The 14,425-nt window shown below is 43.6% G+C and overlaps 1 long non-coding RNA gene across 3 annotated transcripts in view; it reads left to right on the forward strand.

Moving 5' to 3' along the window:
* LOC112545285 (uncharacterized) overlaps positions 1–13,540 on the forward strand; it is an 81,169-nt gene extending 67,629 nt beyond the window's left edge. For all 3 annotated transcript variants that reach the window (XR_012901819.1, XR_012901818.1, XR_012901820.1), the window contains exons 4-5: positions 11,261–11,468; positions 12,102–13,540. This is a non-coding gene — a long non-coding RNA (uncharacterized LOC112545285). The remainder of the gene's footprint in view (positions 1–11,260; positions 11,469–12,101) is intronic.
* The last annotated feature ends 885 nt before the right edge of the window (positions 13,541–14,425 follow it).

Below are 14,425 nucleotides of genomic sequence, written 5' to 3' on the forward strand. Positions count from 1 at the left end.
TTGTGTATGCTGCAGGCAGCAACTAGAGAAATGTATATACATTTAAGGATGAAATTGTTAGATTTAACCTTTTGAGCTACAGTTAATGGAAATAGTGAAGATAAGGGTAATAAAGGAATATGAGGAAAGTTGGAAATTAAATAGACAAGAAGCAACAGCACCACAAACTCCCACATGCTAACAGGGTCAAAAGGCATGTAAAGGACTTGGGTGAAAAGGAAAGTCTGAAAGAAATTAAAGTATTTTTAGGGGAAATCAGACTATAGCTGGACAGTTGTTTCTACAGCTTGGATATGGAATTATACAATAAGAAAAAGGAAAAATCAGGGCCACAAAATATGAAGGCTACGTCTACATTGCACTTTCTTGTGCAAGAACATACTTAATGAGCCACCATTTTTGCGCAAGGGGCTTTTGAGCAAGAAGGAGCAGTCTACACTGCTCTTTCTTGCACAAAACCCCACTCTTGCGGAAGAGCCATTCTGCCGCTTATTTTCAGGCAGAATAGCTCTTGCACAAGAGGTGGTTTTTGTGCAAGAAAGAACAGTGTAGACTGCTCCTTCTTGCGCAAAAGCCCCTTGCACAAAATGGCGGCTCATTAAATATGCAAATGAGGCATGGTGATATTCATCGCTGTGCTGCATTTGCATATGTTCTTGCGCAAGAGAGCACAATGTAGACATAGCCGAAGACTATGACTTAAGTTTCTACATGGTAAATGGGGTCTGTATTGTCAAATCTATACTGATGGTTCTAGAGATGACAACACAGAAAGAGTGGGAATAGCCTTTTATATCCCTAAATTTGGAAGTAAGAGACCTGTGAGACTATCTGCAGGGGGCCACAAAATTGGATTCTGATGAAGACGAAGCATCATCCACCTCCTGGTGGGCAGAACCAGGCCAGCCATGCTTCACACCCCCAACTCCAGAAGCTAAAGGGCAGGACAGGAAGTTGAAAAGGCAAATCCTGCAGCTCAGTTGGAGGGGAGTTGGGAAAGAGACAGACATATCATGTTTGCTGTAGAACCACATACCTGAGGACGAGCTCTACAGTACCACAGACCCAGGAGGACTGCTGTCAGCCAACTGATGGGAGCATGGAGGAGCTACTGGGACTGCAGTTGGCTGCTTACCTGCGGGAGCGAGGGGGTGACAACAAAGTACCCACATGCAATTGAGGTACATTACAATGAGGATATAGGAAGTAGCCTAGGAACACCAGACTGTAGTCCAGATATGTGGTCAAATACTGGTCAGCATGTTTCAGAGGGATCCCTGCTGACTGAGTTGTAGAACCATCTGTCACTGTTAGGCTATGTCTACACGGCAGGCTTCTTGCGCAAGAACTGTTTTGCACAAGAGTTCTTGTGCAAAATATCTTGCACAAGAGCACGTCCACACTGCCAGTGCTTTTGCACAATAGATGTGCTTTTGCACAAGAGCATCGATGCCAGTGTGGATGCTCTCTTGCACAAGAAAACTCTGATGGCCATTTTAGCCATAGGGGTTTCTTGTGCAAGAAACCCCTGTTGCCCGTCCACACTGCCTTCTTGCACAAGAGCTCTTGTGCAAGAAGGCTTATTCCTTGTGGGGAGAGGAATAACTCTTGTGCAAGAAGTCTTCTGTTCCGATGCTTTACTGTAAATTTACTTGCACAAGCACGCGCATACAGTGTAGACACTACACAAGTTTTTGTGCAAGAACTGCTATTCTTGTGCAAGAAGCCTACAGTGTAGATGTAGCCATGGGGTATGTCTACACTCATGGCTTCTTGCGCAAGAAATATGCAAATGAGGCTAAGCGTGGAATATCACAGAGCCTCATTTACATACCTAATGAGCTGCCATTTTTGCAGAAGAGAATCTTGCACCAGAAGGAGCTGTCAACAGTGCCCCTTCTTGCACAAGAAAAACCCTCTTGTGCAATGCTGTGTTGACTGTTAATCATAAATCAAGATCTGGGACATTATAATTATAAGGACGGATTACCATCTCCAGCTGCTCACAGGGTGCTTTGGCCCACCACTGTGGCAAATGCCCAGTATGGTGGACCCCAGCTACCTGCGTCCACAGATTAACACCTTTGGACTCCTCAGTGTTCCTCCCTTGAGGCTGTCAGGCAGCCAACAGGTAGCAAGTCCTGAGCCTCGGCTGTCGCCTCCATCCTAGACATACTGGCTGTGTCTACATTGTCACCCTTTTCCATAAAAGGGATGCAGACTAGACACTTTGGAATTGCAAATGCCGCGGGGGTTTAAATATCCCCCACGGCATTTGCATGAACATGGCTGCCGCTTTTTTCCGGCTTGGGGTTTTGCCGGAGAAAAGCGCCACTCTAGACGGGATCTTGTGGAAAATAAACCCTTTTCTGGAAGATCCCTTATTCCTACTTTCAAGGGATAAAATAAGGGATCTTCTAGAAAAGGGTTTATTTTCCGCAAGTTCCCGTCTAGACTGGCGCTTTTCTCCGGCAAAACCCCGAGCCGGAAAAAAGCAGCAGCCATGTTCAGGCAAATGCCGCGGGGGATATTTAAATCCCCCATGGCATTTGCAATTCCGAAGTGTCTCATTAGCATCCCTTTTACGGAAAAGGGTGCCAATGTAGACACAGCCACTGAGTATAATTTATGTTCTCTGGTTTACTCTGCTATCCCCTATTATTTCAGACAGTGAGGGGTTGGTTTTCTTTTACAGTGTTGTGTTCTGGGTTTATTCGTATGCAGTTATCTGTTGTATGCAATATATCTCTTTTAAATTGGATATTAGAGTCTGTGTTTATTTTGGACTGGAGAAATCCGCCAGTGACAGATACGGTGGTTTCCAGGTCAGACCACCTTCTGGGACAAAGGCATTTACCATCTAGTTGGCCCCACACCAACTTACTAGTGCGCCTTTGCTAGTAACAGCTGTTATTCCTGAAAATAATCGGCGTAGCAACATTGCGCAAGAGGGTTTTTCTTGCGCAATAAGGGGCAGCGTAGACAGCTCCTACTGGCGCAAGAGCCTCTTCTGCAAAATGGTGGCTCATTAGGTATGCAAATGAAGCTCAGCAATATTCCATGCTTAGCCTCATTTGCATATTTCTCACGCAAGAAGCCTCGAGTGTAGACATAGCCTTAGAGTTCTGGGCTGGAACTTGGTAGAGTAGGGGGGGTCCTCCTGCAATGAGGTTTAACAGAACTAGGGCTTTATTTCGAACACCTGTTTCAATGCTGCGTGTAGACATGGGCAGTTACTTCGGGCTTGTAAATTTCAAAAAATGGCACCCGGCCGGGAAGATGCAAATCAAGTGTGGGATATTTAAATCCCGGGCTTGATTTGCAATTCCAAATGCCTACATTTGCAGCCCTAGTTCAAATTAGGCTGCAAGTGTAAACATACCCTGACTGTACCCTGAGAGAGAAAAGGGGTTTAGCATACACCCCCCCTCATTGACTATGTAGGCTACTCCCTGCCTAGTGTGATGGATTTTTTGGATTGCACCCTGAATCACCTAGCTCTCTCCATTCATTTTATAGGGAGCTTAAGTGCCTAACTCTGTTTTGTGGATTGCAATGTCCCTGTGATTTTCCTCCCTCTACTTACGTACCTAAAAGTTAGGCACCATGACATTCAGCATTTCAACACCTAACTTCCTTTGTGGCTCATACCCATAATCCTGATTCCTCATCCTTCATAGTGCTGATAAGACCTTTGCTAATGCATTGCATTCAGTTTTGGGCAGATCAACTCAGTATCAGAAAGATGCCAAAAATTGTAGAAGATTTAGCAAGAGTTATTGTCAGGAGGATTGACTGGCTGAATTAATAGCTTTTATTTAAAAAACAGCCCTTTCCCTTTGCAGGAAGCTCTATGCTATGCAGTGTTAATGTTCTGCAGCTGAACACTACATTCATGTGAAAAACAGGAAATGGTTAAAATTTCCCTAAGTGGCTTTTTATGTCCAATGTGGAGGAGGATTTCAGATGTCATTTTATCTGAGAATCTTTACTATATATAGAAACTGATACATTTGCACAAAAAAGAGAATATTTAAACAACAATGAAGTAGGCAAAAGCGGTAATGTGTGTGGGATAATGATATGCTCATCAAAAAGAAAAAGTAGAACCTGTAGGGGAAAATGTATAGAATCAGTGGAAAACTTCATATTTTTATGAATTTCACTTTCATTTAAAGGTGATACTCCTCCTATCTCTATTCCCATATGCTTCCTGATCTTTTCAAATAGCTACTGTGAGTGCTCCTGGTAGCAGGTATGCAAAGACCATTCAAATGACATATCTCAAAACACAAAACAGTGCCATAAAACCTGGAGCTATGTCCTTGTCAGTAGTTCAAAATTTCCAGGACAAATTTATGCAGTTGCAGCACTTCAATTTATTGGAACGGATTGGGTACAAAGACATAAGAACAGAAGAACGGCCATACTGGGTCAGACCAAAGGTCTATCTAGCTCAATACCAGATGCCCCAGGGGGAGGGATCACAACAGGTAATCCTCATGTGATCTCTCCCCTGTCACCCACCTCCAGAGAAACAGAGGCTAGGGACACCATTCTTACCCATCCTGGCTAATAGCCATTGATGGACCTAACCTCCATGAATCTATCTAGCTCTTTTTAGAACCTTGTTAAAGTTCTAGCCTTCACCGCTTCCTCTGGCAAGGAGTTCCACAGGTTGATTGTGTGCTGAGTGAAGAAAAACATCCTTTTGTTTGTTTTAAACCTGCTGCCTATTAATTTCATTTGGTGACCCCGAGTTCTTATATTGTTGAAATAAGTAAAAACAAACTTCTCCTTATTCACTTTTTCCATACCAGTCATGATTTTATAGACCTCTATCACATCCTCCCCTGCCCTCCACCCCCAGTCTCCTCTTTTCTAAGACATCATGGTTGGAAGAACAGATGCAACATCTCCAAGAACTTTCCTGGATATTTACATTGAACATATTGGGCAAACTTATGCTCTAATTTTCTCTGCCCGCAGTGCTTTTGCCTTTGAAGTGTAACAACAGCCCCGGAACTGTTACTGAACTTCAAAGGTGAAGGTGCCCTTATTGATTAATTGAATAGTTGATGAAAATTGCATTGACTATTCAATTAGCCAATTGAAATTTAACATCCCTAGTTACCAATCCATGAGAAGATCTTCCCTCTTATCCCATGACAGCTTACTAAAGAGCCTTTGGTAAAGAACTTTGTCAAATGCTTTCTGGAAATCCAAGTACACTGGATTTCCTCTTGTCCACATGCTTATTGACGCCCCCCCCCCTCACAGAATTCTAGTAGATTAGTGAGGCATGATTTTCCTTTACAAAAACCATGTTGACTTCCCCCAACAAATTAGGTTTATCTATGTGTCTGACAATTCTGCTCTTTACTATAGTTCCAACCAATCTGGCCTGTAACTGCCAGGATTGCCTTTGGAGCCCTTTTAAAAATTGGTGTTATGTTAGCTATCCTCCAGTCATCTTGTACAAAAGCTGATTTAAAGGATTGGGTAAGGAACCACAGGTAATAATTCTGCAATTTCACCAGAAATCCTAGGTGAACATCCTCTGGTCCTGGTGACTTATTACTATTTAATTTATCAGTTTGTTCCAAAACCTCCTCTGACACCTCAATCTGGGACAGTTCCTCAGATCTGTCAAGTAAAGAGAATGGCTCAGGTTTAGGAATCTTCCTCACATGCTCAGCCCTGGAGACGTAAGCAGAGAATAGCATCTTAATCTTTCAGTGCCCCCAATTTTTTTTTAGTAGGCTTCCTACTTCTGATGTACTTAAAAATTGCTATTACTTTTTGAGTTTTTGGCTAGCTGTTCTTAAAATTCTCTTTTTGGCCTTTCTAATTATATTTTTGCCCTTCAATTGACAACATTTATACTTTTCTATTTTCCTCATGAGGATATGACTTCTTCGTCTTTTTGTGTTTCACTGCTGCTTTTACTTTGTTTACCCTTGGTGACACTTTTTTGGTTCTTTTACTATGTTTTTTTTTATTTGGCGTATGCATTTCAGTTGAGCCTCTATTATAGTGTCTTTAAAAAGTTTCCCTACAGCTTTCAGGATTTCACTCTCGGTACTGTGTCTTTTAATTTATTGAACTTCCTCATCTTTGTGTAGTCTCCATTTCTGAAATTAAATGTTACAGTGTTGGGCTGCTATAACATCTTCCACATCACAGGAATGTTAAATCTAATTATATTATGGTCACACTTAACTAGGGTCCAGCTATATTCACCTCTTGGACCAGAATCTGTGCTCCACTTAGGACTAAATCAAGAATTGCCTCTCCTCTTGAGGTTTCTAACACTAGCTGCTCCAAGAAGCTGTCATTTAAGGTGTCAAGAAATTTTGTCTCTGCATCTCATTCTGAGCTGACATGTACATGCTCAATATGAGGATAGTTGAAATCCAGTGGTGGTGGAAGAGAACGTATCCTTGCTGCTATATTCTCATTAGAGCATGGAACTACCCTCCATAGAGATTCTATGATACAATTTGGTTCATTTAAGATTCTTACTTTATTTGATTCTACACTTTCTGTCACATATAATGCCACTCCTTCACCAGCACAACCTGTCCTTCCAATATATTTTGTACCCTAGGGTTACTGTGTCCAATTGATTACCCTCATTCCACCAAGTTTCTGTGATGCTTATTTATATAAATACCTTCATTCAATATGAGGTTGGTAGTGATGCTGTCATTGTGAGGGAAATTGGTGTATAGAGAGGTGACCTCCAGGCTGGCAAGGATGGTGTTGTGAGGGAGGTTGGTAATGTTGCAGAGTTCTGGAGATTGTGTCCTGGATGAAGCAGGCTCTCTGGTGAGTGGTTTGAGGATGGTTTCTAAGAGCTATGACATTCCTTTAGTAAGAGTGCTATTGCCCCATATGAAGGTCTGCCTGGAATCCCTTATTTGTGTGTCTTGGAAAGCATGCAGAATATTCTTGGAGAGTTTGTGGAGGATGAGTTTGTAGATACCTTTTTTTTCCCTCTTGGAGCTGTCTGAGGAAAGATTTATGATAGCCTTAAACTCTATGCAGAATTTTGGTGGGAGGTCTTTGAGTTCTTTATAATATGTAGTGTCAGAGTTATTGGAAGACCTCATTAATGTAGTCATCACAGTGTTGCATAAATTGCTGGTTTCGTCCCCTTGGAGGCTAGTCTGATTTACCCCAAGAAGAGAGTCACACTTTCAGGCTGGGTCCAACTCAAGTTTATTGGTTGCAACCAAGGTACGGCTAAGGAACTCAATGTTCAAAGCAGAGCCGACCCTGAGCGTTGGCTAAGCATCCTTTTTATACTTTCTTTAACTTTCTTATCTAACTTGGCATGTCTTGATTTGTTACCTTAGCTTCGTGTTGCAGCGTTATTGGTTAGCATACTTCAACTTTATTCCACTCAGTAACAACCACCAGTATAGCTTACTTAAGCAATAGCAATTAGCAAATTTCCCTAACTCAAGTAATACGTGTAATCCAGTCCTTGAGAAATGGGTCTAAACAGCTAGTTCCCCTTTTTACTACAGCTTCTAAAACATGTGCAATTAGCTAAATCATAGAATCATAGAATCATAGAATAATAGGACTGGAAGGGACCTCAAGAGGTCATCGAGTCCAGCCCCCCGCCCTCAAGGCAGGACCAAGCTCCACCTACACCATCCCTGACAGATGTCTATCTAACCTGTTCTTAAATATCTCCAGAGAGGGAGATTCCACCACCTCCCTTGGCAATTTATTCCAATATTTGACCACCCTGACAGTTAGGAATTTTTTCCTAATGTCCAATCTAAACCTCCCCTGCTGCACTTTAAGCCTTGTCCTGTCCTCAGAAACCAAGAGGAACAAATTTTCTCCTTCCTCCTTGTGACACCCTTTTAGATATTTGAAAACCGCTATCATGTCCCCCCTTAATCTTCTTTTTTCCAAACTAAACAAGCCCAGTTCATGAAGCCTGGCTTCATAGGTCATGTTCTCTAGACCTTTAATCATTCTTGTCGCTCTTCTCTGTACCCTTTCCAATTTCTCCACATCTTTCTTGAAATGTGGCGCCCAGAACTGGACACAGTACTCCAGCTGAGGCCTAACTAGTGCAGAGTAGAGCGGCAGAATGACTTCACGAGTTTTGCTTACAACACACCTGTTGGTACAACCTAGAATCATATTTGCTTTTTTTGCAACAGCGTCACACTGTTGACTCATATTCAACTTGTGGTCCACTATGACCCCTAGATCCCTTTCTGCCATGCTCCTTCCTAGACAGTCGCTTCCCATCTTGTATGTATGGAACTGATTGTTCCTTCCTAAGTGGAGCACTTTGCATTTCTCTTTATTAAACCTCATCCTGTGATGATACATCACCCTGTGATGTAAATGATATGTGCTGTTTCAAGCTTAAGTAATGGAAGGGGGAAGAAGCACACATAGTCTTTACTATATTTTACTACAACAGTTAAAGACTATTATGGCATCCCCTATGTTTGTTGGTTTGATCTTTATCTGGTGGCTGGATTTCAAGGACTACACAGCTGTTTCCTCTGCAGGGAATTGATTGTGGTTGATGTGATGTTTGTTGAGGGTTTCAGTCATTTTCCCCTGAAACAATCAATGTAAACCACACACTTGATCTTTACTTGATATACCACTACACTGCAGGCTGCTTGCCAAATAAGGAAAACAAGGATATCTCAGGTCACATTGAGAAGTTTCTCCAACCAGAAGGGATAACAGTGGTCACAACTTTACAGATATAGGTGCCTTTTAAATCAATGGGGCCAGTAGATGCCCAGCACTTCCAAAAGTCAGGCATTTCTAGTTAGGTGACTTAATTTGGGTCTGGGTTCTTATCAATTAGGGCCCTTGTTTAAAAATATTGTCCTTGTATTCTGCAGAATCTTCTTTTGTCCCGGATTGGGGACTAACTTTACACATGAAGCAAACTGGATCTGGCCAGTGGGTCAAATGTTTGATCACTGGAGCTTTTAAAAGATAAATAAAGGGGGATTACGAATGACTAGTGCAGTCATCATACAGTTACTAAGGCATGTAGGAAATGTGTCAGCCTTGAGACTGACAGAAGTGCACCATACTTTAAGTCATTGTGCTTGTTAAATTTGGAGCTGTTTTCATACCAGTAATGCAATAATAATGATATGACACTTGACAGGTGCCACAATAATGTGCAATGTTAGGGTCATTGTAGTCTCCTCCACTTACCCTGTATTAAATTTGGATAGTATAATGTCTCTTGTGAAATAAAACACCACTGGAGTGCTTGAAAATTGGGTACTGCAATTTTTTCCTATGAGGCTAATTTATTTTAAATCTGTATGCACTTGTAGCAGCATCTATCAGATGCTGTCAGTAGGACAATAAAGCATCTACTGTAGATACTCTTTGGAATACCAATGAGCTCCTCATTTTACCACACTAAATAGTCATGAAACCTATTGTTTTCAGATGATGGCAGAAGGTCATTAAAACAAATGATCCTATTTCCAAACAATGACAACAAAAACACAATTCAATACAAAGTGGTGTGTCTGTCATTAAGTACAAACAGCATGCTAAATATTGTGCTATACTAACTTCAATTGGCTCTCTACAGGTGGACTGGTAGCAATATTGAAGTACTAAAGCTAAACATGCTGTTCTGACGTCTAAGATTATGTTCCAACCATGTTTGTCAGAGACACAGAAACTTCTAATGTCAAGAGGTGTATTTCTTGCTTACATTGCAGGCTACTTCCTCCCTAGCTAACACTTCACTCAAATAAGCAGCCAGTTGATCCATAACAAATTCAAACTATTGGCCCTTAATCCTGTGAGTCAGAATCTCTGTAAATTGTGAGATTTTACATTATGCTCATAACATTGCATAATAAGCCAGACCTGCCAAGCCTGTGGCTTTTCCCTGTAGGCTTTTGCATTTTGACTTGGATCACTGGGAAACCTGTCCAGTCTACTGTTTTTCCTGGTTCTGGTCATGAGGGTTCCATATGAACTCAGAATGATGTGCATTAAGAAATGGCCCTGTCTTGTGCTGCTGCCCAGCACCCATCTCTTATTTCTAAGGACTTATTTGAAAGGGGGGAGTGGCTGTCAAAACTGCAGCTAAGTTGCGGGCAAGCCATGGAAAATTGTGGAGCTGTAACTAATGGACTTTATTTGAGGTATCAAAGTCCATCATTACTTTTCTGCAATTTTCCACTGTCAGCTGCCTGGGGCTGAGTGTGGAGGAGGGCTCCCGCTGCCAGCCCTGTGCATGGCAGGGCTCCTGCTATAAAAATTGCAGCAGAAGTCTAATATTGTGGAATCTACAATATTGCAAGGTAATTATGGCCTTATTTTTCATACTTTAGGGGTATATCTACCCTACAGAACAAAGTAATTAAGATACACAAATTCAGCTATGTCAATTGTGCAGCTGACGTCGAAGTAGCTTAACTCTGCTTTTGGCGCTGTCTATGCTGCAGGAAACTGAAGGAAGAACACTTTTCCTTCAACTTCCGTTATTCCTTGTGAAAGCAGGGTTCTTCTTCGGGGATGTCCCCGCGGGTGCTCCACTATGGGTGCTGGGCTTGCCCCGGAGCCGCAGACGGAAACTGTTCATGTCAATGAACCAGTAATCCTACCAACTTTTTTCCCGAAGCCCCATACCTCACCACGAGAAGCGGCTCTACACTCCCTGGACACCCATCGGGCCTTAGCATTCCACATAGACCACACTAAACCTTTTAGATGTATCGACCATTTATTTGTCTTCCTGGCAAATAGGACCAAGGGTCAGCACCTATCTTTCCAGAGGATTTCAAATCTTATAACCTCATGCATAACGCAATCCTAAGCAGCAAAACGCTTACCCCTCCCCGCCCAACCACGTGTCCACTCCACCAGGCATGGCGTCCTCAACAGCGTTCCTTAAGGGAGTATCCCTTAGGGATATTTGCAGGACAGCAAGCTGGTTGTCACATGAGAACTTTGCCAAACACTACTCTATGTCTCTAGGCATTCGTTCAGATGGGGCAGTGGCGACTGCAGTGCTCTCCACAGCGGATAAATAGGGACTCCTCTGGCCCTCCTTCCATTCTGGCGACCACTGCTACACAGTCACCCATGGTGGAGCACCCGCGGGGACATCCCCGAAGAAGAAAGCGAAGTTACTCACCTTCGGTGCAGTAACTGTTGTTCTTCGAGGTGGTGACCCTGACCTTCTCCCCCCTTTGGAGTCCTCTCTTTCTCGTGTGTCTTACAGATTCTGAGGCGATCTTGAGGAACGGGCGGGAGGCCGGACCGCGTGCTAGAGAAAAGAGCATGAAAGCCGCGAGCCCGCAGCACATGTGCGGTCCGGCTGAACACTGCTTCTCACAAGCTTCCGTTTGCAGCGCCGGAGCAAGCCCAGTACCCATAGTGGAGCACCCATGGGGACACCACCTCGAAGAACGACAGTTACTGCACCAAAGGTGAGTAACTTCGCTTTACTGGCATCAACCGGAGTGCCCCTCTCACTTCGAATTAGCTGTCTGGAAGATCGACAGCAGCAACTTTGATCTTCCTCTATAGTGTAGATGTACCTTAAATGATCTATCCAGATTCCTCAGCCTCTCCCCATAAATTAACCATAAGCAAATATATTTCTATAGTTTCTAATGTCAACACATACCAGACTTCCCATGTCATCCCATTCAAAATTGAAATTTCTTCTATAAGGTTACAAGTACTGAGATTCCTGCATTGAGTCAGGGAGCAAGCTGCTTGGCACAAACACATGGGAATACAGTTTCCTGTGCACATTCTGAAAAGGTCATCACCAGACTCTGAATACCTATTGTTAGAAATACGTTGATATGTCTCCATCTTAAAAAATTATGGTGGTTAATGAGTAAAATTAGGGGTAGTGCTACTATAAGGCACCAGTTCCCTTGCTTCTCCCTCCCCCCATTGGTGTATGTGAAAAAGAGAACAAGATCAGTTAAGGAAATTGAGCATGAAAATAACTGTGTGGAGTTGATATAGCATCTCTCCACAATGAGTGTTTCTTACAACAGTTTGTCCGTTTTGTGCTACCTTGCTTTTTTGTTCTGTGTTGAAATCAGTGGAACCAACTGACAAGCAGCCATCAACGGGAGCAGGAATGCAGACTATACCAATGTATCAACTGTAGCAGCCAACCTCTTCCCATCCAGAAATACCTTGATCAGCCTCCAACATCGTTTCTAAAATTCTTCAAGCCCCCCTAGCAGCGAGCAAAGGAAGTCATGGCCAATATTAAGGAACTATGGCAAACTGAATGGCAGCAGGTAGACGTCTCAATCAAATATCTTGCGTTGGATCCCACCACTGAACAGAAAGGTTTCTATCTTCCCCGGAGACTGTGGTGTGTTCTAAACCAGTTTAGAACCGGTCAGGACAGGTACAGTTAAGTGGAATTTGTTACCATCTCCACTTTGTGATTGTGGCAGTCCGCAAACTATGCATCACATTGTTGCGGAATGCCCAACACAAAAATGTATTGGCTCACTAGAGGGTATCCACAATCTAACCAATAACGCTGTTTGCTGGAGAGTTTGGACATCCAACTTTGACAAAGAAATTCAGCGTTGAACACAACATTCGAAAGAAGAAGTGGAACCAATGGATTGCTCTAAAAAATATGCATGGGAGTAAGGGTATGTCTACACAGCAAAGTTATTTCGAAATAACAGTCCTTATTTCGAAATAACTTTCCTAGCATCTATACAGCCAAACCGCTATTTCAAAATAAATTCAAAATAGTGGAGTGCTTATTTTAAATTTGATAAACCTCATTCTACGAGGAATAACACCAAATTCAAAATAGCTATTTCGAAATAAGTGCTGTATAGACACTTATTTCAAAATAGGGGGCCTCCAGCCTTCCCAGGGTGCCCTGGTGGCCACTTCAGCCTAAACCAAGAACACTCCACTTTCTCCCCCCCGTCCCAGGAGCCCTTAAAGGGGTTGACTCTGGTCACAGTGCCTGTGCCAGCTCCAAGCCTGCCAGGCCAGAGCCAGCAGTCACTGCGCCTGACCCAGTGGCCCCAAAACATGAGCCAGCAAGCCACTGGCAGCCAGCCCTCCACCGCTCCCCAGGAGCAGTCTGCCAGTTCCCAAGAGCCTGCCAGGGCCCAGAGAAGGCGAGCGCCTTCCTGGTCCAGGGTGGAGATCATGGACCTTATTCAGGTTTGGGGAGGATGCCCCCAATGTCCATGATCTCTGCACTAGTGGGAGGAATACAGCCATCTATGGCAGGATAGCTGCCAGCCTGGCCACCAATGGCCACATGCGAACCCAGAAGCAGGTGTGCATGACAATCAAGTTGGTCCGGCGAAACCTCCAACCCTGAACCCTGAGCTTCCCCTCTCCCTTCTTCCCCTTGCTTCCCCCTTCCAGCTCCCTCCTCCCAGGTTTCCCCCATCCTTCTCCCACCCTCTCTTCTCCCCTCTCCCGCCTCCTTTCCCCAGTCTCACCAGAGTTTCATTCCCTCTCCCCGAGTTTTGTTAAATAAAGAGAGTTTGTGTTCATGAAAATACGTGTATTTTATTTGACATCAGGAAGGAGGGTTGGGGGGGTAAGTGGAAGGACGTGAGGGAGGAATGAGGCACAAGCCGCCAATGGGGCAGACCAGGGAGGCTCTTACTGCTCTTCAGGGTGGAAGCAAGCAAGGAAACCTGAGAACTGAGGGGGGGGGGGGGTCCCTTTAAGCACAGACCTGAGATAGCCTCAGGCAGCAGCCTTACACAGTAAGTCCTGACCTGGTGCCCTGCCAGAACTGGTTCCAACCAGCCTTAAATGTGATTCAGAGTCCATTCAGTGTGGATGCGCTATTTCGAAACAGCAAAACGCTATTTCAAAATGCATTTTGTGTGTAGATGCGTTATTTCGAAATAAGCTATTTTGAAATACCACTGTAGTGTAGACATACCCTAAGGACATGCTTTTACACAGACTCCTCCTCCCCCCAAAAAATCTGGTAGCAGTGAGTCTCAGAGCCTGGGTCTACTTTCTTGGGCAGAGCTTGGACTCTGAAGCCTAGGCACTGGGATTGGCTTCAGAGTCTGAGTTTTAGCTCAACTCACAATGTCCAACATGGCTGTTTTTAGCACCATAGAACAAGCCTATAGACACAGGCTCTGAAACTCACTATAGATTGAACCTCTCCAGTCTGTCACCCTTGAGACCTGACAAGTGCCGAACCAGAGAATTTGCTGGACCACAGAAGGTCAATATTGTCTAGCAATAGTACCAACACTTCAATTGTTTACTGGGCTGTTAGAAGACATTTAGGGTAAATTAGAGCTAAACAACAGCACAAAACACTGAGAGCCAGGACTGGTGGCTGTAAACAAACTTTATTGGACCGTGGGAAACTAGGCCACACCCATAAGTGGACATCCAGCTA

Source organism: Pelodiscus sinensis, chromosome 2, assembly GCF_049634645.1.
Source record: "Pelodiscus sinensis isolate JC-2024 chromosome 2, ASM4963464v1, whole genome shotgun sequence".
Lineage (NCBI taxonomy): Eukaryota > Metazoa > Chordata > Testudines > Trionychidae > Pelodiscus > Pelodiscus sinensis.